The sequence below is a fragment of the Haliotis rubra genome, unplaced genomic scaffold (assembly GCF_003918875.1).
Source record: "Haliotis rubra isolate DU_JTF1 unplaced genomic scaffold, ASM391887v1 Scf261, whole genome shotgun sequence".
NCBI lineage: Eukaryota > Metazoa > Mollusca > Gastropoda > Lepetellida > Haliotidae > Haliotis > Haliotis rubra.
The window spans coordinates 1,106,028-1,130,967 of record NW_025766681.1 but is presented as its reverse complement, the minus strand read 5'-3'; the positions used below and the strand labels follow the sequence as shown (position 1 = coordinate 1,130,967).

At 40.3% G+C, this 24,940-nt stretch overlaps 1 protein-coding gene across 2 annotated transcripts in view; it reads left to right on the top strand.

Moving 5' to 3' along the window:
* The window catches only part of LOC124280183 (integrin alpha-PS1-like), a 76,523-nt gene that overhangs the window by 14,476 nt on the left and 37,107 nt on the right, over positions 1-24,940 (top strand). The gene's annotated exons all lie outside the window — the stretch shown is intronic.

Sequence of the window (24,940 nt, the reverse complement as noted above, 5' to 3'; positions counted from 1 at the left end):
GCCCCATCACTCATACTTACTATAGAGTTACGATGGTTGCAGTGTACAAGCACCTTAAGGTTGAGGCCCCATCATGTCATACTTACGATAGAGTTACGATGGTTGCAGTGTACAAGCACCTTAAGGTTGAGGCCGCATCACTCATACTTACTATAGAGCCCACGATGGTTGTTGTACAAGCACCCTAAGGTTGTGGCCCCATCACTCATACTTACTATAGAGTTACGATGGTTGTAGCGTACAAGCACCCTAAGGTTGTGGCCCCATCACTCATACTTACTATAGAGTTACGATGGTTGCAGTGTACAAGCACCTTAAGGTTGAGGCCGCATCATGTCATACTTACTATAGAGCTAGATGGTTGCAGTGTACAAGCACTTTAAGATTGAGGCCCCATCATGTCATACTTACTATAGAGTTACGATGGTTGCAGTGTACAAGCACCTTAAAGACCGAGGCCCCATCATGTCATAGCTACGATGGTCGTAGTGTACAAGCACTTTAAGGACCGAGGCCCCATCATGTCATACTTACTATAGTGTTACGATGGTTGTAGTGTACAAGCACTTTAAGGATTGAGGCCGCATCACTCATACTTACGATAGAGTTACGATGGTTGCAGTGTACAAGCACCTTAAAGACCGAGGCCCCATCATGTCATAGCTACGATGGTCGTAGTGTACAAGCACTTTAAGGACCGAGGCCCCATCATGTCATACTTACTATAGTGTTACGATGGTTGTAGTGTACAAGCACCTTAAGGATTAAGGCCCTATCACGTAATACTTACTATAGAGCTACGATGGTCCTAGTGTACAAGCACCTTAAGGATTAAGGCCCTATCACGTAATACTTACTATAGAGCTACCATGGTCCTAGTGTACAAGCACCTTAAGGATTGAGGCCCCATCACGATGGTCATAACCTACAAGCTGATTGAGGATCACGACCCCATGATAACATAGTTACCATTGAATTATGACAGTCATAGTGTACATGGTGGATTTGACTGAAGGCCCATTTCCAGAAATTTATCTTAGTGCTAAGTAGGCGGTAACTGCCATATTTATAATAGACTTATAGCAGTTGTGGCACTATGACATTTTTGTGTAACAGGACCCTCGACTAAAATAGCGCCAAAACAATCGTAATCCCCATACTTTACCATAGACTTACGACGGTCATAGCACTATGACATTTTTGTGTAACACAGCCCTCGGCTAACATAGCGCCAAAACGATTGTGATCCCCATACTTCACCATAGACTTAGGACGGTTGTAGTACTACAATAGCTTTGTGGAACAGGCAGCTGGTCTATAATTAAGTTGATTTTGGGTTGTGTCTCTCAAAATAATCCCTGAAACTGATGACACATCTCTGTGACCTCTGTATAGTTGACCTGGGTGGGGAGGTGGTACACACATCTGCTTCAACCTACTGCAGGCCCTGTAGACTAAGGCTTAGTCTCTGAATATATATAATTTTGATAGTAACAAACAAGCCCAATTAAATTGAAAAGGAGCCCTAGGGAGACCAGAGATTCAGAACCTGGGGAAATCTAGACTTGCTTCGTTTAGGGCTTTAGCACTGCAGGGAAGGCTAGGCTGTAGGGAAAATAATGTGGTTCAGGGACTGTGAGACAGACTACAGGCCCTGTATCAGCTGAGAGTCGGTTGGCTGTTCAGATGTTCCTCCAACAGAAGGCAGGACAAGGAGAGAGGTATCTCCTTTCAATTACACTGATAGCTGCAAACACAGGGATCCCCCACTGATTGTATCCCAGGTCATTTGATGCCATAATTTCTGGTATCAGGTATCAGTTTGGGAGTGTTCTGTTGGGGATACCAGCTTGCTGCTGATTGCAGGAATCAACTGCATGTGTATCTAGAATGTGTGGAATCCTGTCTTGGAATTTCGGGATATGATCCTGAATTTGAGAACATATTTTCAGTTTGGTTAGGGATGGCAAATGATAGTATGGTGGGATGTATTGCAATAATATGTTGTAAGGATAAATGTTGTTTTTTTTGCAAAATGTCGGCTCGGAGTCAGTATAATGTGTCAGAGTAGGGTATTCATGCTTCACTGTGGCATGGTATCTCAGTGGGCTAGAACTAGACTAAGGCTTAATCTCTGAATATATATAATTTTGATAGTAACAAACAAGCCCATTTATATTGAAAAGGAGCCCTAGGGAGACCAGAGATTCAGAACCTGAGGAAATCTAGACTTGCTTTATTTAGGGCTTTAGCACTGCAGAGAGGGCTTGGCAGTAGGGAAATTAATGTGGTTCAGGGACTGTGAGACAGACTAGGCTAGAACTATAAAACCAGCTTAAGTCTGGGCTAGTACAAGCAGCTGCACATACACATACACATGCATGGATGTCGTCATATGAGTGAAATATTCTCCAGCACGACGTTAAACCCAATTTCACCTCACCTCACCTTTCTGGAATGCTTTCCTGAATGAAGCTAGTCTAGATTTCATCAGCTCTGAATCTCCCATCTCACTGGGATTCCTTTTCAATTTAAATGGAATTATCTGTTTCTATACAAAATATATAGACTCACGGTCTATGCATTAATCTTGTCTGTCACTTGTGATGTTAGCAGTGATTTTACTGTAGACATATTGCATCAGGACATTTGGATTGGTTTTATCTGTGGAACTTTGGATGGGATGTTCTACATCTTTACCAATACTATTTGTGAAACATCGCTGTCATAAACCAGGAGAAGGACCAATATGAACCGTGTTCAGCATGTACCCAGTGCAGAGCTTACGTGGAGAAAGTAGGAAGCTGATATGAGGGAAGGGATTGGATAGAACCTCGTCATAACGCCAGATAATTATGATTAGACGACCGAGTGTACAGGGAATGTTGCAAGAAATATCATTCCTTTCATCACACGACACTGATGAAGTTGGCAGGATGCCAGAAGGATGTAGTAGAGCGGTTGGCTTTACCAATCCATATTTGGGGGATACTGAACTCATATATTGTATACTGATAAATGGGGGTTATACTGTGAATCGGAAGGGGGGTTCTTGAGTAAAGGAAGGGGTTACACTTACAGTATTTTGTAGGTTATATTGGTAGGATGGGGTTCTAGATAGAAGGACGGGGATTACAGTATGTTGTGGGTTATATTGGTAGGATGGGGTTCTAGATAGAAGGACGGGGATTATAGTATGTTGTGGGTTATATTGGTAGGATGGGGTTCTAGATAGAAGGAAGGGGATTACAGTATGTTGTGGGTTATATTGGTAGTTTGGGGTTCTAGATAGAAGGACGGGGATTACAGTATGTTGTGGGTTATATTGGTAGGATGGGGTTCTAGATAGAAGGAAGGGGATTACAGTATGTCAATCTGTCATGTATTTTGAAAAATGTCGCAAAGTAATAGAGTTTATGTGCACATTCTCCTTCCAATTCCATCATCCACAGTCTATGTGTTATTGACCAGTTAACATGATTTGTCAATATTCTACATCATCACGTAACACGAAAACATGGACAGATGCCATAATTGCTTATTGATAGACTATGAATGATTTTATTTTGTTGTACTTAAAATGTCATATCTTCAAATTGATCACAAATTGCTTCATGGTCATTCAGGATGATAACAAAAAATGAGTCGGTAAACGCAAATCAGCTTAAAAATGATTTTGTGAAGTAATGTGATAAATTTTCCGATTTTGACGCCATTGGGGAGATCGGCCAGGCATCCTGGTGGTCACCATCAAGACCTGACTTAGATATCCATTCCCCACGGCGGGATAATATGGTAAGTCTATTATTGTCGTAAAAGGCAACTAAATAGAGCTGATGGTCATGATTTCGGACTTGATGACATCATTGCATGTCTCTATATCCCAACTGAGTGGATAGATGCTCATGATATTGATCACTAGTTTGTCTGATAGTTTACAGGCTGTCTTCTACAGCTGGAACATTGCATAGTGTTGCGTTGAGCATCAACCAAACTGCCACAGTCTACTTACCCAAACATATATTTTGTCACTAACTTCAGTATATTATAGTCTCAGTATATCAATTAGTGTAAAACTTAATTGACTATACAATCATAGACCAGAATAAGTTTTGCTGTGGGCATGAATTTTGGTTTTAAGCACTGGTGGCCCATTTGTCTGAAGTGTTGCAGTTTGTTATACAACGTTGTGTGGATTGGCAGGGGTGGAAATAACCCATTGCCCAACGTCCGAGTCCAGTGTTTCTTTCTGTCGGGCAAGCAAATTTGTATATCACACTGTACTGGTGTCCACTTGACTTTACAATGTTAGTTATGTTGTTTATTTAAAAAATCAACCAGAAGACAGCCAGTATAGTGGAAAAATGATCAGGGCAAGTGATTTACATGTGCCACTGTACCGGAGTACACTAGCAATTTTAAAGTTATTTCCACCCCTGGATTGGGCATGCCACAAAGTGATGTTGGGTTTGAATCACAGATTGGTCGGACTCTATCAGCATCAATACATCAAAATGGGGAATATCTGAGACCTGCATCACTTAGCGATATCCTCCTCATCCAACTGACATCCTGTAAGGATTCGGGTTAGAATTGGTAGTGTAATCATGGCTCTTAGATTTAAAACTAAGCCTTTCTCTTATAATCTTCAGTAAAACTGTAATAAAGTTCATAATAAATAGCCCGGGTTGGAATCTTGATCTTCAGTAACTCATGCTTGTCGTAAGAGGCGTGGAGCGGTGGGGTAGTCTAGTGGTTAAAGCGTTGGCTCGTCATGCCGAAGACCCGGGTTCGAATCCCCACATGGGTACAATGAGTGAAGCCCATTTCTGGTGTCCCCCACCGTGATATTGCTGGAATAATGCTAAAAGCGGCGTAAAACCAAACTCAGTCAGTCAGTCAGTCAGTCAGTCAGTCAGTCGTAAGAGGCGACTAACAGGATCAGGAGGTCAGGCTCGCTGACTTGGTTGACACATGTCATCTTATCCCAATTGCTCATGCTGTTGATCACTGGATTGTCTGGTCCAGACTTGATTATTTAGAGACCACCACTATATAGCTCAATATTGCGGAGTTCAGCGTTAAACAACCAACCAACCAATCAGTCATCCAGCTGACATACCAAGATATAGCTGGATTAGTGCTTTAAAATAACATTGAACCCAACTTACTCACTCACTCACTCCACCATGTTCATTGTTATGACATCCGTCTTTCTTACTGGCGTCCTTTAGACGTGTTACAAAACATCAGGAGGTTGAGATGATCTGTATCTCTCCGGGAGGATCTTGAGATGATCTGTATCTCTCCGGGAGGATCTTGAGATGATCTGTATCTCTCCGGGAGGATCAGGTCGGAATTACCATCACAAAGAAGCAGATTGTGTTAGGACAAGAGACGGATTCTATGCACACAAATACTTTGCCGATCTAGCTATTCCAATAAGTCCGCACATCTATGAAGGAATGCTGCCAGGTGTATCTGATATATCCAGAAGTTATCAGTTTATTGGAGACTTGCCACAAACTTTATGACTAACATCAGCAACTGTTTCAAACTGTTGGCCAGGCTGATATTCCATGAGTTATCTGTAAAGTCTTGCGCTATATGACCGATATGTTACCTCAGTTCCTGCACAGATGAAAGTAACTCTGTGTTGAGTTGCAGTACTTTCAGGGGGCACGTTAACAGACGTCTGCCAGCTGCCTGTCACAAGTTACTCACCATGATACCTTGACATTAAAGCTGACAGACTTTTTCTTTCTTCTTTACCTGGCTTGAATGATGTGTAGGTTGAATTGTTTTAGGGGCCTTTGTGGTTCATTTGTTTCAAAACAATAGGGAAGGGATATATGCTTCTAATAAGAAGTTAAAAAATGACCAAATTCTTCTTATTACCATGAAAAATTATTCATTCCTTAAGTTCTTTTGAGTGGTATAGCTAAAACTAAAATAACAATTTTCAAAGCAGCATGAAACCAAACTCGTGCCCACTCGCTCACTCACTCACTCACTCACTCACTCACTCACTCACTCACTCACTCACTCACTCACTCACTCACTCACTCACTCACTCACTCACTCACTCACTCACTCACTCACTCACTCACTCACTCACTCATTAAGAAGAAGAAGGATACACTGACATCCTTACCGTCCCCATCACGGAACCAATCAGCCACATTATGAAGAAGAAGAAGAAGAAGAAAATATTTATATTTTTGTGTCACATGTTATATATAAAACATACATAAACTTAAAAACATTCAATAAAATATAACATCCGGCCATATGGCCTATGAGACACAAGGCACTATATTATATCTAAAACAGATAGTAGTAAATAAAATATGCAACTACTTAGTTTACACAATGAAAATACCATCATATAATGATCTTCACAACTGGAGAATAGCGTTTGTCTTAGATCATGAACAATGAGTCTTTCATAAAATACTTGTTTTCAATTGTTGTATATATATATATTTCTGTATATCTGTGTTGAGTAGAAGTAACTTTTGAGTAAGCTTTGTTCAAGAATATACATAAAACATTCAGTAGGACAACAGTAATTTTTCAAATTTCTTCCAGACCTGTTAATATATTTTCATCATGATTAAAATGATGGTGATAATATATTTACAGGACATGAATATGTTTGGGAGAGACACCTTGCTGATGTTTGAATCTAGTGAGTGATGTAGATAATGCCCTGTAATAATGGTTCAGTGTTACTGTGTGCGGTTTGGGCACAGACACTCTGACATCAATATGATAACTAGCAGCCTAATGCTCAAAGATTAAACAATAGCTGACACACATCACTGAAAGCGGAGGCATGGCGATATCGTGGATCTGTGCTGATATCAATATCAATGTAATTTTATCTCTTCTTGAATATTGTATTGTATGTTCAGACATGAAGAACAAATCAGGTTTGTCAGGTCAGGGCTCCCACTTCAGCCCACTACATTCCTGTTGTTTATCAACCGTTTTTCACAAGGAGCTGGTGGTGGTGTGGTTACCTGGTGGTTAAAGTATTTACCGGTACCTGTAGAGCCAAAGACTCGGGTTCGATTCCCCACTTACTGTGTGAAGCCTATTTCTGAGGTCCCCGCCATGATATTGCTAGAATATTGCTAAAAGCAGCATCAAACTAAACTCACTCACACAAGGAGAATTTTAATCAACCCCCGACACAACACAACCCACCAATAAGTCTGAGTATTTGATGCAGATCCAAATTTATAATCTACATAAATATATGTTTTTTATGTAATGATATGGTTTTAAGTTCGGACTTTGGAAGAAATTGTGCTTTTGAATCATGAGCATAGACAAGTCCTCTCCCCTCCTCCCTCTGTATCACCTCCTCCCCATCTCCTTCCTCACCCCGCCCACTCTCCTTCCTCACCCCGCCCACTCTCTTTCCTCACCCCGCCCACTCTCTTTCCTCACCCCGACCACCCTCTTTCCTCACCACGCCCACCCTCTTTCCTCACCACGCCCACTCTCTTTCCTCACCCCGCCCACTCTCTTTCCTCACCACGCCCACTCTCTTTCCTCACCCTTACCGTTCTCTCACCTTCCTCCTTCCCTGTTCATATGGACAGCTATGATTACCCTGTGTATGTAATGACAGACTTGTGAAGGGTGTGTCACACCATGTGTCCGGCAGATTTGACATTTCAGTGGGTTGGGATGATAGCATGTTATCAAGTCAGCACAACCAAAGGATATTTAAAACTGGAGTCAGTCAATCTAAATTGCTGCACAGTTCAGTCTGATGAAGGAAAAAGAAACCCAGTTATTTTACCTTAACTATTACCAAATCCAAAGGAATGAAATAAATTGGTGATTCCTATTAAACCTTGATGGTTACTTTGTTAGTTAATTTTAATATTTCCTGAAAGATTAAATCAAGTAAGCTGTGACTATTACAGTGACCCTGGTTCTATTTCCGGCCCTGCTGAACCCACCCAGCTTGTCTGGTCTAGGGTACAGGGCCATTATGTCTACCTGCCACCTGTACACAGTCCCCGGGTTGTCCAGGGTCATGGAATTGGTATACTCTAATCCCGCTGACTCTTTTGTCCAGGAAGTAAAGAAGTCTGTTTGGACAGTCCGAGTGGCAGGGTTTGTGGTCTCTTGTATACAGCAGTGTGTTAGGTTTAGGTGCAAACTGACTTGGGATTCATGTGATGTCATTAATTTGTGGGTCAAACATCAAGACTTGGAGTGACTTGCTCGTCAACTTTTTGTGTGACTGTCAAATGTGGGACTATTGTCATTTGTAACAGGGTGGGATTTATTGAAAGGAAATGATTTTCCTCTTGTTATCAAAAGAAAAAGGATTTGTTGATGGACACAGACAATAAATGTATGTCTTGTAGCACTCTAACTACTCTACTACAGAGCTACAGAATGCAGAGCTCAAGAATGCAGAGCTCAAAACAACAGAATGCAGAGCACAAAACAACAGAATACAGAGCACAAAAGGACAGAATGCAGAGTTTAAAACCACAGACAGTGCACACAGCACAATACCTCAGACAGAATTCAGGGCACAAAATAACAGAATGCAGAGCTCATAACCGCAGACAGAACATACTTTCATCCAAACACTGACAGAACTAGACAGACACAACATGGATCATCAAAACAACAACAAACTGCAGAGACAACAGAGCTAAAAGAAATGAAGAACACCAAAGTAAAGACAGAACGGCTCACAGGACATTGGACTGACAGAGCATCACTTGACAGAGCATCACCAGACAGAGCATCACCAGACAGAACATCACCAGACAGACCATAGCATCACCAGACAGAGCATCACCAGACAGACCATCCCCAGACAGAGCATCACCAGACAGAAGATCACCAGACAGACCATCACCAGACAGAGCATCACCAGACAGACCATCACCTGACAGCGCATCACCAGACAGAGCATCACCTGACAGAACATCACCAGACAGAGCATCACCTGACAGAACATCACCAGACAGAGCATCACCAGACAGAACATCACCAATAGCATCACCAGACAGAGCATCACCAGACAGAACATCACCAGACAGACCATCACCAGACAGACCATCACCAGACAGAGCATCACCAGGCAGAACATCACCAGACAGAACATCACCAGACAGACCATCACCAGACAGACCATCACCTGACAGAGCATCACCAGGCAGAACATCACCAGACAGAGCATCACCAGACAGAGCATCACCAGACAGAACATCACCAGACAGAGCATCACCAGACAGACCATCACCTGACAGACCATCACCAGACAGAGCATCACCAGACAGAACATCACCAGACAGAACATCACCATAGCATCACCATAGCATCACCAGACAGAACATCACCAGACAGACCATCACCAGACAGAGCATCACCTGACAGAACATCACCAGACAGAACATCACCATAGCATCACCATAGCATCACCAGACAGAACATCGCCAGACAGACCATCACCAGACAGAGCATCACCTGACAGAACATCACCAGACAGAGCATCACCAGACAGAACATCACCATAGCATCACCAGACAGAGCATCACCAGACAGACACATCACCAGACAGACCATCACCAGACAGACCATCACCAGACAGAGCATCACCAGGCAGAACATCACCAGACAGAACATCACCAGACAGACCATCACCAGACAGACCATCACCTGACAGAGCATCACCAGGCAGAACATCACCAGACAGAGCATCACCAGACAGAGCATCACCAGACAGAACATCACCAGACAGACCATCACCAGACAGACCATCACCAGACAGACCATCACCTGACAGAGCATCACCAGACAGAACATCACCAGACAGAACATCACCAGACAGAACATCACCACAGCATCACCAGACAGAACATCACCATAGCATCACCAGACAGAGCATCACCTGACAGAGCATCACCAGACAGCATCACCAGACAGAGCATCACCAGACAGAACATCACCATAGCATCACCAGACAGAACATCGCCAGACAGACCATCACCAGACAGAGCATCACCAGACAGAAGTTCACCAGACAGACCATCACCAGACAGAGCATCACCAGACAGACCATCACCTGACAGAGCATCACCAGACAGACCATCACCTGACAGACTATCACCAGACGGAGCATCACCAGACAGAACATCACCATAGCATCAACAGACAGAACATCACCAGACAGACCATCACCAGACAGAGCATCACCAGACAGACCATCACCTGACAGAGCATCACCAGACAGACCATCACCTGACAGACTATCACCAGACGGAGCATCACCAGACAGAACATCACCATAGCATCAACAGACAGAGCATCACTAAGCTGCATCACCTGACTGCACTCATCACACACAGTCCAGACAGAGCACTTGGCTTCCCCTGGCTCCGATGGTCCAGATGTTGTACATCATCAATAATAGATGTCACATCGGCCAACCATTCACACGGACATGCTACACCTGTTCTCTATATCCCGCCAGGTAGAGACCTGTCATATACACATGTTGCAACTCTCTTGTTTACTCTCATGTATACCCACATATAATTAATGACCCCACGATATTTACTGACATTATAACAGTCAGACCCCTTATACCACCATATGCTGGAACAAGACGATAAGAGGCCACTGTGTTATCTCCCATCAAAGACATTCCAGGAATAACTCTTGGAGATAATCGGCATATAGTGATAGGAAACAGAGATTGGACGCTTCAGTTCCGCAGTTACATAAATAATCATAATAGTGGAATGTGCAGGGTGAGAATGATAGTTTTTAAATGTCTTAAGTAATTTCATCCACAACATTTCGATGTCAGGGCTCTTTAACCTTATAAACTGACGGGGCAGGTTTCTGCTAGTATAGATAATAGAGGATATACATACTGTAACACTCCATTAAGAAAGCTGCCAGTATTCCAAAAACTTTCAAATATATTCACAGTCAGTACAAAACACATGCATACATTGCAGATTAAAATGATAATGCAGGCCATTCGGGGCAATAACTGCTGAATTTCAATCATACCTTATGATGTTTATCTATTGGTTCTTTCTGCATGAGTTGAAGAAAAGCAAAAATGTCTTTACTTGAGAATGTGGTTTATATCAATTTTGATTAGAGTCTTAGACACAGCAATTTTACTGTTGACATGTGGTGGAATTCTGATCATACAGCCAACTGTGTATTAGTTTTTAAATGTAAGTTTGTACAGCTGTTTCCAGAACAGCAGATCAATTTTAGAAATGAAGTATGCCAATTGATGTTCATTATTTTAAAATTCATCACGCCATTGTTTTAACCTAGACTTGCACAAGCCCCTAATACAATAATTAGTAGTTTCAATCACAATTCAGCAATCATAAATATTTACAACAGGTGGTCCACAGGAAAGACTGATGTACTGTCAGCTTTCATAGACAGGCTGATTATAGAATTACTCGGGGTGAAACGGTATACCACAGAATTAGTAGAAACGCAATATGTTGCCTTCAATTCGGTATACCGCAATCTTGTAATGCAATCAGTCAAAAAATTCGCACCTTTTTCAGTTTTCATAACATCATTTTATTAACCTTTTATACTTTTAAAAATGTCAAGAAATCGAATAATTTTGTCATATATATGCATTTCTTTGCCAGACGGCCACTATTTTCCTGGAAGTAAGTTCTCATATACCAAACGAAACAGACCCGAAACCAAAGGCCTTGTACTGCGATACGTATCGTACCGTGGTAAGAGCGTACCGTTTCACCCCTAAGAATTACTACTTATCCATGGATTAATCATTGGGTAGAGACATGGAGCAAGGCTGTTGGCGACCCTGCATTGAGTGAGTTCAATAGTAATGGTGGAGTGTGTTGTAATATTTGAACGATTCAGGTGTAATTCTCAGGTGTTGCAACTGCAGCTGTTGCAGTCTCACAAGGCGTCTATGCTGCACTTTATTTCTTGCATACGACACACAAACAGAACACACTTGGAGGAAATGTTGATATATTTATAGTAAAATGTAAAACTTGTTCCCATTAATGGATGTATTCTATATACTGGCATGAAAATATTGGCCAAACAACTTACTCTGCATGTTTTTAAATTAATTTTCTATGATTCTGCCTCCGGAAGATCTCAGCAGCAGGAAATGGTAAGTGATCAGACTCGGATCAGAGGTATCAATGCCCAAGATTCAATCACTGGATTGTCTGATCCAGACTTGAATATCTTCAAACCGTCATCATTTAGCAAGAATTTTGCTCAGTGCGGCTAACATCAGACAAATCCAGACTCCAAACTCAACATTTGAAGCGTGTTCATATTTGTTTAATACAGCTGCACTGTAAGGAGCTGACTGTTTGCAGGTGGTGGTGTTATGTAAATATACACCCACTTCAAACTGGCAGCAAGCTGGACTTGTTAAAGTGATATATATCTGTTTTGACAAACCCTTTTTATCAATAAAGTATTTTGTGAATGGACAGAAAACATGAGTGAATTTCGAATGCAGGTGTTGTTTATTTTAGTTTGAAATCTTATCATGTTTGAATACAGTTCATAAAATTGGCCCTAGAGTATTGTGTGTTCTTAAATGCATTTTTAGGAGGTGAGTAATTTGTGATGTGGTCTGAGAAGGGGAACTTTTTTGCAGTTTGTAGAAGTTTGTAAGAATAAGTTCAACGGTGTGAGCCATGGCCACCAGCAGGTGATCATTTGTTCATGCATAGAATGTAGAGCTAGCTTTCTTCATAATGTTGTGGGCGGTGGGGTAGCCTAGTGGTTAAAGCGTTGGCTTGTCACGCTGAAGACCGGGGTTCGAATCCCCAAATGGGTACAGAGTGTGAAACCCATTTCTGGTGTCCCCTGCCGTGATGTTGCTGGAATATTGCTAAAAGCGGCGTAAAACTAAATTCAGTCAGTCAATCAGTCATAATGTTGTAATCTGTGGAAGTCATCAGTCTTTAACATGGATCCTTTGACTCTTTTTTAAGGCGATGGCTGTATTATAAACAATTTACCTTTGCAAAAAAATATGTTGGTTTTTGGCAGTGAATAAAACTCCAACATACTGAATCCACTTGTGTTGGATATACTCAAGAAAATACAGTAGTACCCAGTCTACATCATGAGTGAGTGAGTGAATTAGTTTTACATTGCCTTTGGCAATATTCCAGAGGAGAACATAACAAAACAATAACTGGATGAGCTGGATTCTATAATAAAGACTTCTCATTATTGTGAGAACCAGCAAGTCTAAACATAGCTGTAAAAACAGCGTATCTGACACTTTGACTGGGGAATATATCTATTTTATTTAAAAAAGACTAATCTAGGTATAAAGCAGAAAGCTGTCTTCTACAGACTGTGTGTGGAAAAATAATCTTCTCAGCTCATATTGTGTAATGTAAGTTTATGTATACTACGTATAAGTCTTCTGTAGACTGTGTGTGGCAAAATAATCTTCTCAGCTCATATTGTGTAATGTAAGTTTATGTATACTACGTATAAGTCTTCTGTAAACTGTGTGTGGCAAAATATTTTCTCAATTCATATTTATTTGTTAGTCTGATAATTGATGGAATAAAATATCACTTCACAAGAAACCTTTGATAAGAACGTCATGTCCATACCATCTTCACTTCCTGTTTTGTGGAGCATGATGCTCCATTGATATATAGCATCATTGTCAGTTACCAGCATTCTTTTGTTTTGACTTAATTGTGCCGCCAGTGTGTTGACTAAGCTAAATGGGATGAGTTAGGAATGTGTCAGGTCAAAGGTCGCCTACCTCTGACATTCATATCCAGGTCTGACTGTAGCTCGCACATTATCACTGAACCAGGGGGTCTTACACTGACGCATTGTTCTACCAGTTTGCTCAGGAAAATAGATCAATTTGAAGCTGTTTTGTCTCATATGAATTGTAGTAACACTTATATTTGTGTATATTCAGTAGTATTTAGTACACAGGTTGTTGCTGTAGATGTTATGAATGAGAATTGTCTTATGTGGCTTTATTGCAGTATTTCAGCAATATTATGTTGGGAATACTACGATGGGCTGATACACCTTACCCATTTTGAAAACTGAAAATGGGTTTTTGGCAGGTTATAGTGCTGGGAATTGGTTAAAATCTCATAATTGACGATTGGTTCGTTACAACCGATCAATCTTCGAAATAATTGGTTATCGTCATTTATGAAATGTTCCTGGTTATTTTTGTTAATGCTCAAATAAGGAAAAAAACATGTAGTTCTTTGGGGTTTTTTTGGTGCAAAATTTCATATCTTTAAAGGATGACAAGTATGTAAGGAACATAAATTTCTTAGAGTCTTTAAGATATATTCAATCATGACTTGGAACGAGCTTGTAGTGCTTATGAAATATAACAGACAAAACCAACCTTGTGAAATATATTGTTTATGAAAACAAGTGTTCCAGAATTGTTTGTGTTCGATTATGAGAAAACATGATCGATTGCTTGGTCGTATAGTCAGTACGACCAATCTTCGATTATTTCAATTAATCGGACCACCACTAGCATGTCAAGAGAATGCTTTATCCACGAGGCTACACGACCAAGACTTCTATAAAGTCCCTCTCCTTACGTTATACTTTATAGGGTGTAGTTTCCTAGTTATTGCTGTTGATGGTATGACATATTTTTATCATGATTATGCTGGTATGAATACCGGACAACCTAGGGGTGACCTTGACCAAGATGAGGTGAAAATGGATCACATGAGGCTTCATGGGGAGCTGTTCGGATAAACAATAAGTGACATTTTATGTTAAACAGTGACATGTAACTGTATGGGCTGCTGTCCCGCATGTCATTAATCAGGTGTTTTTAGTTAATAACGTTTCCTCCTTTTGTGACAAATAGAATAGGATAAATTAACCAAATACATTTAGTTGTAAATGTAAATTAATTGTTATAAGTTAATGCTGTGTCATTAATCAGTTTTTTCTTTAAAACCTTGCCCTCTTTTGTGACATCTAGTATAATATAAATGAATGGAATGCATTTTGTTGCAAATATGCACTCCAGATGCAACAATTATCATGAGAGTTTAAAATATTCTAAAATGATAATAATTGACCCGATATCAGGAAATATAATAATAGCATATTCATTGAACCTGCGCTTAGGGCGTCTTGCTGTGTTTCCAAAGCTATGTTAAGTGGCCTGTAAGGCCTGAACTAGCCTTCCTCCAAGGCTGTAACCAGCCTGTCTCACAGTCCGTGAACCATGTTGTTTTCCATTCCTCCCAGCCCTTTCTGCAATGTTAAAGCCCTAAATGAAGCAAGAGATGTCTTCGGATTCTAAATCTGCCATGTCACCCTGGCTCCTTTTCAATTTAAATGAAATTATTTGTTTCTATCCATGTTTTATGTAATCAGAAACTAAGCAATAGTCTAGAGTGTTGTTGACATACTGAATCATCAGTCCATGGATGATATTATTTCCTTAAACAATGTAATAGGCAAGTCTTGATACTGGACAAAAGAACACTAGTCTTTAGAAGGGACAACTTGTTCTTATTGTTTTATATGATCTTGAAATTACGATATGTACATAAGTATTGCCATAGAGATTTGTGCAATTCTAGGCTTGAAATTAGAATGGGTTCAGCAGGAATGTAAACGTTGTTCTGGTATCACCTACAGAGGTGCTTTTGGAGATAAGATTGGAAACAGTGATGTAATTGAGGCAATATACAGGGCAAAGCCTACACACTTGTATTGAAAGAATGATATGTGTCAGTCCTAGCCCAATTTTCACTTGTTTCAAAAGAGCATAGAAAAAAGGAAATAAGATCAGTTAGTAAATTTTTACAGTGGATCTGATAATACATGCCCACCATGGAGCAAGGTTCAGATTCAGTTCATGTTTTGCATCAGTTTTGGGTGTAACTGATTAAACAGTTCAAGAGTTCATGTGAGGTAAAACTTTGCATCAACGACAGTTTGTAACATTGCATCAACCATATGGTGTTTGGGGGAAGAAATGTGTCCTTTCTCTTGGTGTGCTTTGTGAAAGAGGACACTTGCGGGAGAGAAGACATTTGTGAAAATGTCATTGTGACGGTAAAAAGCCAGAAAAGGTTACCATTAGCCATCATTTCCTGTTACCGATTTCCTGACAAGTAGACCTGTAACGGAAAGAATTAATGTTGCTGTATTTAGAGAATTTTTTTGTATTTCCTGAAATTTAAAAACTAGAAGTTGGTCTAAACATTACTTGATTTGACCCTGCTATGAAGCAAACTCCAGATGGAACTAGCAGCAAAATATATATGCCCTTTTTGGGTGGAATTAATCCTAGAGAATTCTCCATTTTCTTGGGGAGTGTGAGGGCTCGGCTGGTATGCTTAAAAAAATGTCCCAACTTTGAAGGCTGCTGGATGAAAGTTCTTACATGGAGATGTGAATCTGGTTGGTTCCTGTTGGGAGGGTCAGAGTGGGAATGGCTATTTGTTTTTTTATTTTCCTAAAATCTTAAGACTCTAATGCCAGTGAATAGGAGTATATACAAGTCAAGATTCATTTGGTTGTCTGTGAGGAGTGTTAGGTAGGAAGGGCTGCTTGGTATTTTTCACTTTCCTGTTAAAACCTTCAAGCTTTGAAATCAGTATGACAGAAGTACATATATGTAGATGTGCATGTAGTTGTGTACAGGAGTGTTACGTCTTTCTGTTTTCTTTGTCTGGGCTGTGTAAGACTGTTGTAGCAGTCCCTCGTCTTTGTTGGGCTGTGGGCATTGTGTTTGTGACTCTTTAGGTGGTACTCAGTGAGTGTTCTCGGTACAGTTTGGACAATTGTCTGTCAGAATTTGTCATATATTGTTGCTGTGGTGTTTACGACATCTGACATTGTGTTAATGACCATCCATTTCTGATCATTGATGATCTCTTGGAGGTGAGGTGAAATAGGGTTTAATGTCATACTTAAGAATATTTTGCTCATGTGGTGATGTGCCTATGTGTGGCTGTGTGTGTGTGACTGTGTATGTGTGGCTGTGTGTGTGTGACTGTGTATGTGTGGCTGTGTGTATGTGTCTGCTGTATGGCTGTGAGTGTATGTGTGGCTCTGTTGGTGTGGCAGTGTGTATGTGTGGCAGTGTGTATGCGTGGCTGTGTGTATGCGTGGCTGTGTGTATGCGTGGCTGTGTGTATGTGTGGCTGTGTGTATGTGTCTGATTTCCACCAATGCAAAACATTAATTTCAATGTGGTCTGTAGTAGGGCTGCAATGAATACACTATTTGGCGAATATGATATGTATCACGAATATTGGATAACGAATACGAATAATTATTCATGAATACAATATTGTAGTTAAGTGATTGATGCACGAAATGGAACGCCCATGTTGATAGTGTTAATTTGTCACAGCTATAACCAGTGATCTCATGACACTCAAATTTGGTATGTAATAGTCAACAGTACCATGTGCGACCTTCAGGCAAACTAACAAAACGTGCGCTACTACAAGGCTAGTACATATTCCATTCTTGCATATCTCACTTTGAAAAAGGACATAATGGTTCAAGTAAAACACAATAGTGGTGGTCCGATTAATTGAAATAATCGAAGATTGGTCGCAGTGACTAAACGACCAAGCAATCGATCATGTTTTCTCATAATCGAAAAACAACCAATTCTGGACCACTTGTTTTCATAAACAATATATTTCACAAGGTTGGTTTTGTCTGTTACATTTCATAAGCACTACAAGCTCGTTCCAAGTCATGATTGAATATATCTTAAAGACTCTAAGAAATTTATGTTCCTTACATACTTGTCATCCTTTAAAGATATGAAATTTTGCACCAAAACACCCCAAAGAACTACATGTTGTTTTTCCATATTTGAGCATTAACAAAACTAACCAGGAACATTTCATAAATGACGATAACCAATTATTTTCGATGATTGATCGGTTGTAATGAACCAATCATCAATTATGAGATTTTAACCAATTCCCAACACTAAAACACACTCCCTTATAAAAATCGTAAATATTCATTAATATTCGGTTCTGGTGACCACGAATAACGAATTGAATTCATGAAGGGCTACGGTTCGATTCACCGAATATGCAAGTGAATCGTAACAGCCTTAGTCTTTAGTCATTCCCCCTTTGAATCTGCCAATGGCCTAATGTTACTACTTGGAAGTATAAATAGTCTCTTTCATTCCCTGATCTTAGTTAACGTCTCATCCATGTGCTAAATGCAGAACTTATTGGTACATTAGCTGGTAGTCATGTGTATACTGACCTCCTCCCAGGTAGTCAGTCAGTACCTGTAGCAAGGGAACAGTCTCTGCTTCAAGTTACATCTTGTACTGCTTAAGTGATTAACTGTATGGTGGTTCTGGCAGTCAAGCAGTCAGTGTGTCTGTCCCGGAACCTGATTAATGTATACTCCGACAAGCGCTTAATATTGCAAAAGTGAAAAAAAACCTTTAAAATGCACTGTATAACACGAAAGTGAGGAAATATGTTTTTGCCACTTCATGCAGTATTCCAGAAAGACCATACCTGGGGACACAAGAAATTATCTTCACACATTGTACCGGGTACCTGCATGATTGAATCTTTGGCGTTATGGGCAACTACTTTAACCACAAGGCTACCCCACAGGGGTGGAAATAGTTTTAAAATTGATAGTGTACTCCGGTACAGTGGCACATGTAAAGTCACTTGCCCTGATAATTTTTCAACTATACCGACCGTTTTCTTGCTGATTTTTTAAATAAACAACATAATTAACATTGGAAATGCAATTGGACACTGGTACAGTGTGATATACAAGTTTGCTTGCCCGATAGTAAAAACAGTGGACTTTGACGTCGGGCAATGGGTTATTTCCACCCCTGCCCCACTGCCCAGTAATGCAAGCCCTAATGAAGCAAGAATACATGATGAAGGAGCAATAATAAGCTCTGAAACGTCGTATAAAGAATAAAAAAGAAGTTGTTATCCATAAAAGATGTCTTGTGTTCTTGTTCATCCAACTTCTAATGAAGCAAGTCTAAGATTTTCTTCAGGCTTAGGGGGCAGTGGGGTAGCCCAGTGGTTAAAGGGTTCGCTCGTCACGCCAAAAACCCGGGTTCGAATCCCCACATGGGTACATTGTGTGAAGCTCATTTCTGGTGTCCCCTGCCGTGATATTGCTGGAATATTGCTAAAAGCGGCGTAAAACCAAACTCACTCACTCACTCACTCTTCAGGCTTAGAACATCTGAATCGCCCATCTCACAGGTACTTGTTTACAATTGAAAGTCAGTTTTTTGTTTCTATCCAAATTCTATTTTAGAGACTGTTAGTCTAGGGGACATAATGAGCTCTTCATGTTTGTGTGTTCCTCAGTAGAATTAGTGGAACCTTTCAACACACTCAGTGATGTTGGTTTGTTTAAGTTTGTTTAGCTGTTTGGTCCGATTCACAGCGGCTATGCTGTTGACACGTTGACGTTGTTGAAGGAGCGAGCAGCTCTTCGCATACACTGATTAACATTCAAGCATTGTCCTCCTGGCCTGGTGTTATTTGGCTTTACCCAGTAACAGTGAACCCACACAATGATGCTGACCTCACACTGGTGCCTGTGATGTAATCGTTGCCATGGAAATAACTCTGCCATTATCAGCTGACCAGGCCCAATTGTTTCCATTGTTCTGTCTAGATGTAATTATAGACTGTGATACAGTTAGCTGTCTAGCATGTAATTATAAACTCTGACAACAGTCGACTGTTAGATAACATGTGGCATTTTCTGCCCTTTGTTTTGATTAGCTGCGAGGTATGTATAAACTTTGCTGTTATGGTATTTCAGTTGTGTAAATATTCAGTTCTGTTTGACTTCAAGTTGTTCTGATTTTGAATGTGTTTAGTTTTCAATTCTGTGGCTTTGGAGACCTGAATCTTTCATTTTACAAAGTGTTAGGTTCTGATTAACCTTTAAGCATATGCTTATTAATTTTCCACCCATGGAGATCCAGGCGGTGTCCTTCCATTACGCAGACAGCCAGTTCGCAGACACCTTAAAATGACAATATTTACGGTTCAGTGAACAGATTATCTACTACCTGTTACCTACACATTATTATGGAATAGTCCAAATAAAAACACAGGAACAAACTGAAGCTAAATTCTTCAAAGGCATTTAGAAGCTGGTGTAGTAATACAAGACAAATCTTACGGATAACATAAATCAAGAAGTTGTTATCCATAAGATTTGTCTTGTATTAAAACTGAAGCTATATTATTTATTTTGAAAGATGGACAAAAAGACAGTAATTTGAATTTTTATTGCTGCAATATGAAAACAGTTTTTCACAAACATTTCGGATTAACCTTCTAGTCTAACGGGAGTCTGCATCATCATATTGAAAACATTATCTATTAGAAATTGCGACACTGATGTATCATATAAATCAAATAAAGACAAATGTGAACCTTAATCTTATTCATATGGAATAAAGAAGTTATATGTTTTGCACACAGTATTAAGATATATGACGAGTGCACTTAATTACGATGTATTTAGAATAAATATTTAAAATATGACGCATCATGCCAATGTGGCCATGGATGTGAGAATGTTTTTCATTACTTCCTTGAATGGCCATTGTATACTACACAAAGACATAAACTGTTACAATCTTTAGAAAGTATTGTTAAAATTAGAACACTGATTTGTATTAATCGTATCTTACATGGCAATGCAGCTGTCTCATTTACTGCAAATCAGAATGTTTTCAAATATGTACATATCTATATCGCTCCCACAAAACGTTTTCTCAGTTAACTTCTGTTGTACATATGCTATTATTGGGAGGGGGCTTTTCTGTCAATAAACACAATCAAACCTCTCAGTGACAAACCTGGTTTTATATTCGATAGTAATTGATAGTAAAAACAATTTTTGAGAAGAGAAATCATTTATCATTTAAACACAACAAAGTTCTATTTACCTACAATCAAACTTCTCAGTAACGAACCTGTTTCAGGTTCAGCCTGCTCTACTCACTAGACAGTGGACTGTTCCATTATACCCGTAGGTGTTACCCTAATTAACCTTCAAGTTCAGTGTCTGTCAATTGGGTGTCTGTCAAATGGGAGATAACCATCCAGGCTATAATTGGCCTTCAGCAACCCATGCTCTTTGTATATGGCAACTGATGGGATTGGACAATTGCAACTCAGTTTATACATGCCATCGTGACCGCCTCCGTGGTGTAGTGGTTAGGGCGTCCGCATGGAGTGCAGAAGGTCGCGGGTTAGATCTCCAACCGTCATACCAAAACACGTTAAAATATGGTACTTGTTGGTTCCAGCCTGGCGCTCGGCATTAATGGATACATCAAGGACTGGTCGGCTCGGGAGTCAGTATAATGTGTCTGAGTGGGGTATTCATGCTTCACTGCGGCATGGTATCTCAGTTGGCTAGCACTATAAAACCAGCTGAAGTCTGGGCTAGTACAAGCAGCCGCACCTACACATACACACGCATGCACGTCGTCATATCAGCAAAATATTCTCAAGCACGATGTTAGACCCAATTCCACCACCACCACCACCACATGTCATCGTATTTGTGCACATCAACTCTGTGGCAGTGTGGTAGCCTAGTGGTTAAAACGTTCGCTCGTCACGCCCAAAACCCAGGTTCGATTCCCCACATGGGTACACAATTGTGTGAAGCCCATTTCTGGTGTCCTCCGCCGTGACATTGCTGGAATATTGCTAAAAGTGGCGTAAAACCATACTCACTCATTCACATCAACTCTCATGATATCAGTCATTGGATCATCTGGTCCAGACGCAATTTTCTACAGACTAACGGCATGTAGATGGAATATATTTTAGAGCAGCAATTAAATGACCATAAATTAAAGAGGTAGATAGACTTATCCCCCTTGTCTGAACATAATTTTGTCAATATATATGAAAAAGACTGCTTTCAATCCAATGTACATATATTCATTTGGTTGAGGCCTGAGTATAGGCAAGATAGGTTCATGCATGATAGCATTGTATTTACCTATAAACATGTAAGGGATGGTGAGGTAGCCTAGTGGTTAAAGCGTTCCCTCGTCATGCCGCTGACCTGGGTTCGATTTCCCACATGGGTACAATGTGTGAAGCCCATTACTGGTGTTTCCTGCCGTGATAATGCTGGAATCTTGCTAAATGCAGCGTAAAACCATACTCACTCACTCACTCACTATAAACATGTTAAATATTTGAATATATCAATACCCCAAAAAGCGGTAATATTGTTCATCAGTCATGGCAGAAGTAAGCTAATATTTGCTTGTTACAGATTGTTGGGTTAAGATGACCTTCATTCAGACGCTGCCTCATATCAATAAACTGGCCACAAGGAATATGATCAAGATTTATGAGAGATAATTGCGATGATTAATCCATTTCAGTCTGGACGACAAGACTGTTGGAGACTGATTACAATTATTTTGTCCGATAAAATATTGGCAGCATTGTTAATTCCTTGATAGGGTCTCTATGGCAACAGTGAAAGGGGCTATTTTTTCAATAAACAGTGAACATAGTGGTATTAATTCAAGCAGAGTTTCCAGCCAACAAATCTAATGTGTCGTTATGTTATGAGATTATGCCTCATTATATCTCTAATTAACTTGACAACTGACTCACGAAATGCAAGAAAATGCAGGATGTATTATTATACAGCGATATCTGTAGTTCCTATTCAAAATGTCAGTAAAGAGCTTCAGTAAAATGACAATAGGACAATGGCATGATGTGTAGGATGTTTTGAGTGTGGAACTTGTGCCAGAAGTTGAGTCTAGGAAAAGTGTGTATGATCTTTGTTTTGTGAGATCAGCGAACAGTAGTGTTTAGGATGTTTTGAGTGTGGAACTTGTGCCAGAAGTCGAGTCTAGGAAAAGTCTGTATGATCCTTGTCTTGTGAGATCAGCGAACAGTAGTGTTTAGGATGTTTTGAGTGTGGAACTTGTGCCAGAAGTCCCGGAGTCTAGGAAAAGTCTGTATGATCCTTGTCTTGTGAGATCAGCGAACAGTAGTGTTTAGGATGTTTTGAGTGTGGAACTTGTGCCAGAAGTCGAGTCTAGGAAAAGTCTGTATGATCCTTGTCTTGTGAGATCAGCGAACAGTAGTTTTTAGGATGTTTTGAGTGTGGAACTTGTGCCAGAAGTCGAGTCTAGGAAAAGTCTGTATGATCCTTGTCTTGTGAGATCAGCGAACAGTAGTGTTTAGGATGTTTTGAGTGTGGAACTTGTGCCAGAAGTCGAGTCTAGGAAAAGTCTGTATGATCCTTGTCTTGTGAGATCAGCGAACAGAAGTCTTTAGGATGTTTGGAGTGTGGAACTTGTGCCAGAAGTCGAGTCTAGGAAAAGTCTGTATGATCCTTGTCTTGTGAGATCAGCGAACAGTAGTGTTTAGGATGTTTTGAGTGTGGAACTTGTGCCAGAAGTCGAGTCTAGGAAAAGTCTGTATGATCCTTGTCTTGTGAGATCAGCGAACAGTAGTTTTTAGGATGTTTTGAGTGTGGAACTTGTGCCAGAAGTCGAGTCTAGGAAAAGTCTGTATGATCCTTGTCTTGTGAGATCAGCGAACAGTAGTGTTTAGGATGTTTTGAGTGTGGAACTTGTGCCAGAAGTCTAGTCTAGGAAAAGTCTGTATGATCCTTGTCTTGTGAGATCAGCGAACAGAAGTCTTTAGGATGTTTTGAGTGTGGAACTTGTGCCAGAAGTCGAGTCTAGGAAAAGTCTGTATGATCCTTGTCTTGTGAGATCGGCGAACAGAAGTCTTTAGGATGTTTTGAGTGTGGAACTTGTGCCAGAAGTCGAGTCTAGGAAAAGTCTGTATGATCCTTGTCTTGTGAGATCGGCGAACAGAAGTCTTTAGGATGTTTTGAGTGTGGAACTTGTGCCAGAAGTCGAGTCTAGGAAAAGTCTGTATGATCCTTGTCTTGTGAGATCGGCGAACAGAAGTCTTTAGGATGTTTTGAGTGTGGAACTTGTGCCAGAAGTCGAGTCTAGGAAAAGTCTGTATGATCCTTGTCTTGTGAGATCAGCGAACAGTAGTTTTTAGGATGTTTTGAGTGTGGAACTTGTGCCAGAAGTCGAGTCTAGGAAAAGTCTGTTTGATCTTTGTCTTGTGAGATCAGGTAACAGTAGTCTATAGGATAACACTACTATGTGCTAGAAATGATGGTAAGAGCCAAGTTGAGGCTAGAGGATTTTTGGTCAGCATTTTCAACAATGGAATCCAAACTTTTCAGCCTACTAGTCCTCATAGTGGCAAAACATAATAATTGCACCTTTCTACTAGTCCTTGTGGAACATTAACTATTGGTATGTTTGGTAAGGAATATGGTACTAGTACCGATGTCTAGCGCTGATGTTGGGTAACAGTCAGTGAGTGTGTAAGCCAATTTACTGATCTGAAACCCAGATGTAATCCACTTGTCAGTCAATCAAACAAGCAGCAGTCACTGTGAGGGTTCACTGGATTGTCTGGTCCAGACTAAATTATTTACAGACTGCCGCCATATAGCTGTTAAATTGTTGAGTGTGGTGTAAAACTAAACTCACCAACTCACTCACTGTGAGTGAATTACACGATTTAAGTGATAACAACATGGCTGTCTGGCTATGCCATTTAAAAGACTGTTTAAACATGCAAGTTCAAATTGCTAACAGTGGGAAGATGATGAAAGGAGCAGGTATTCTTTCTGTCTATGCTGTGTGTCTATGGGTTACTGATTAGGACTCAAATCTTTACAAACCTTTTTGCTTTCATGTTCACTGGCCAATTAGTGTAATTGAGTCGCATAAAAAATGAAGCGTATTCTCCAGGGTCTCGTTCCACGAAGCATCAGAATACTTAGACCATCG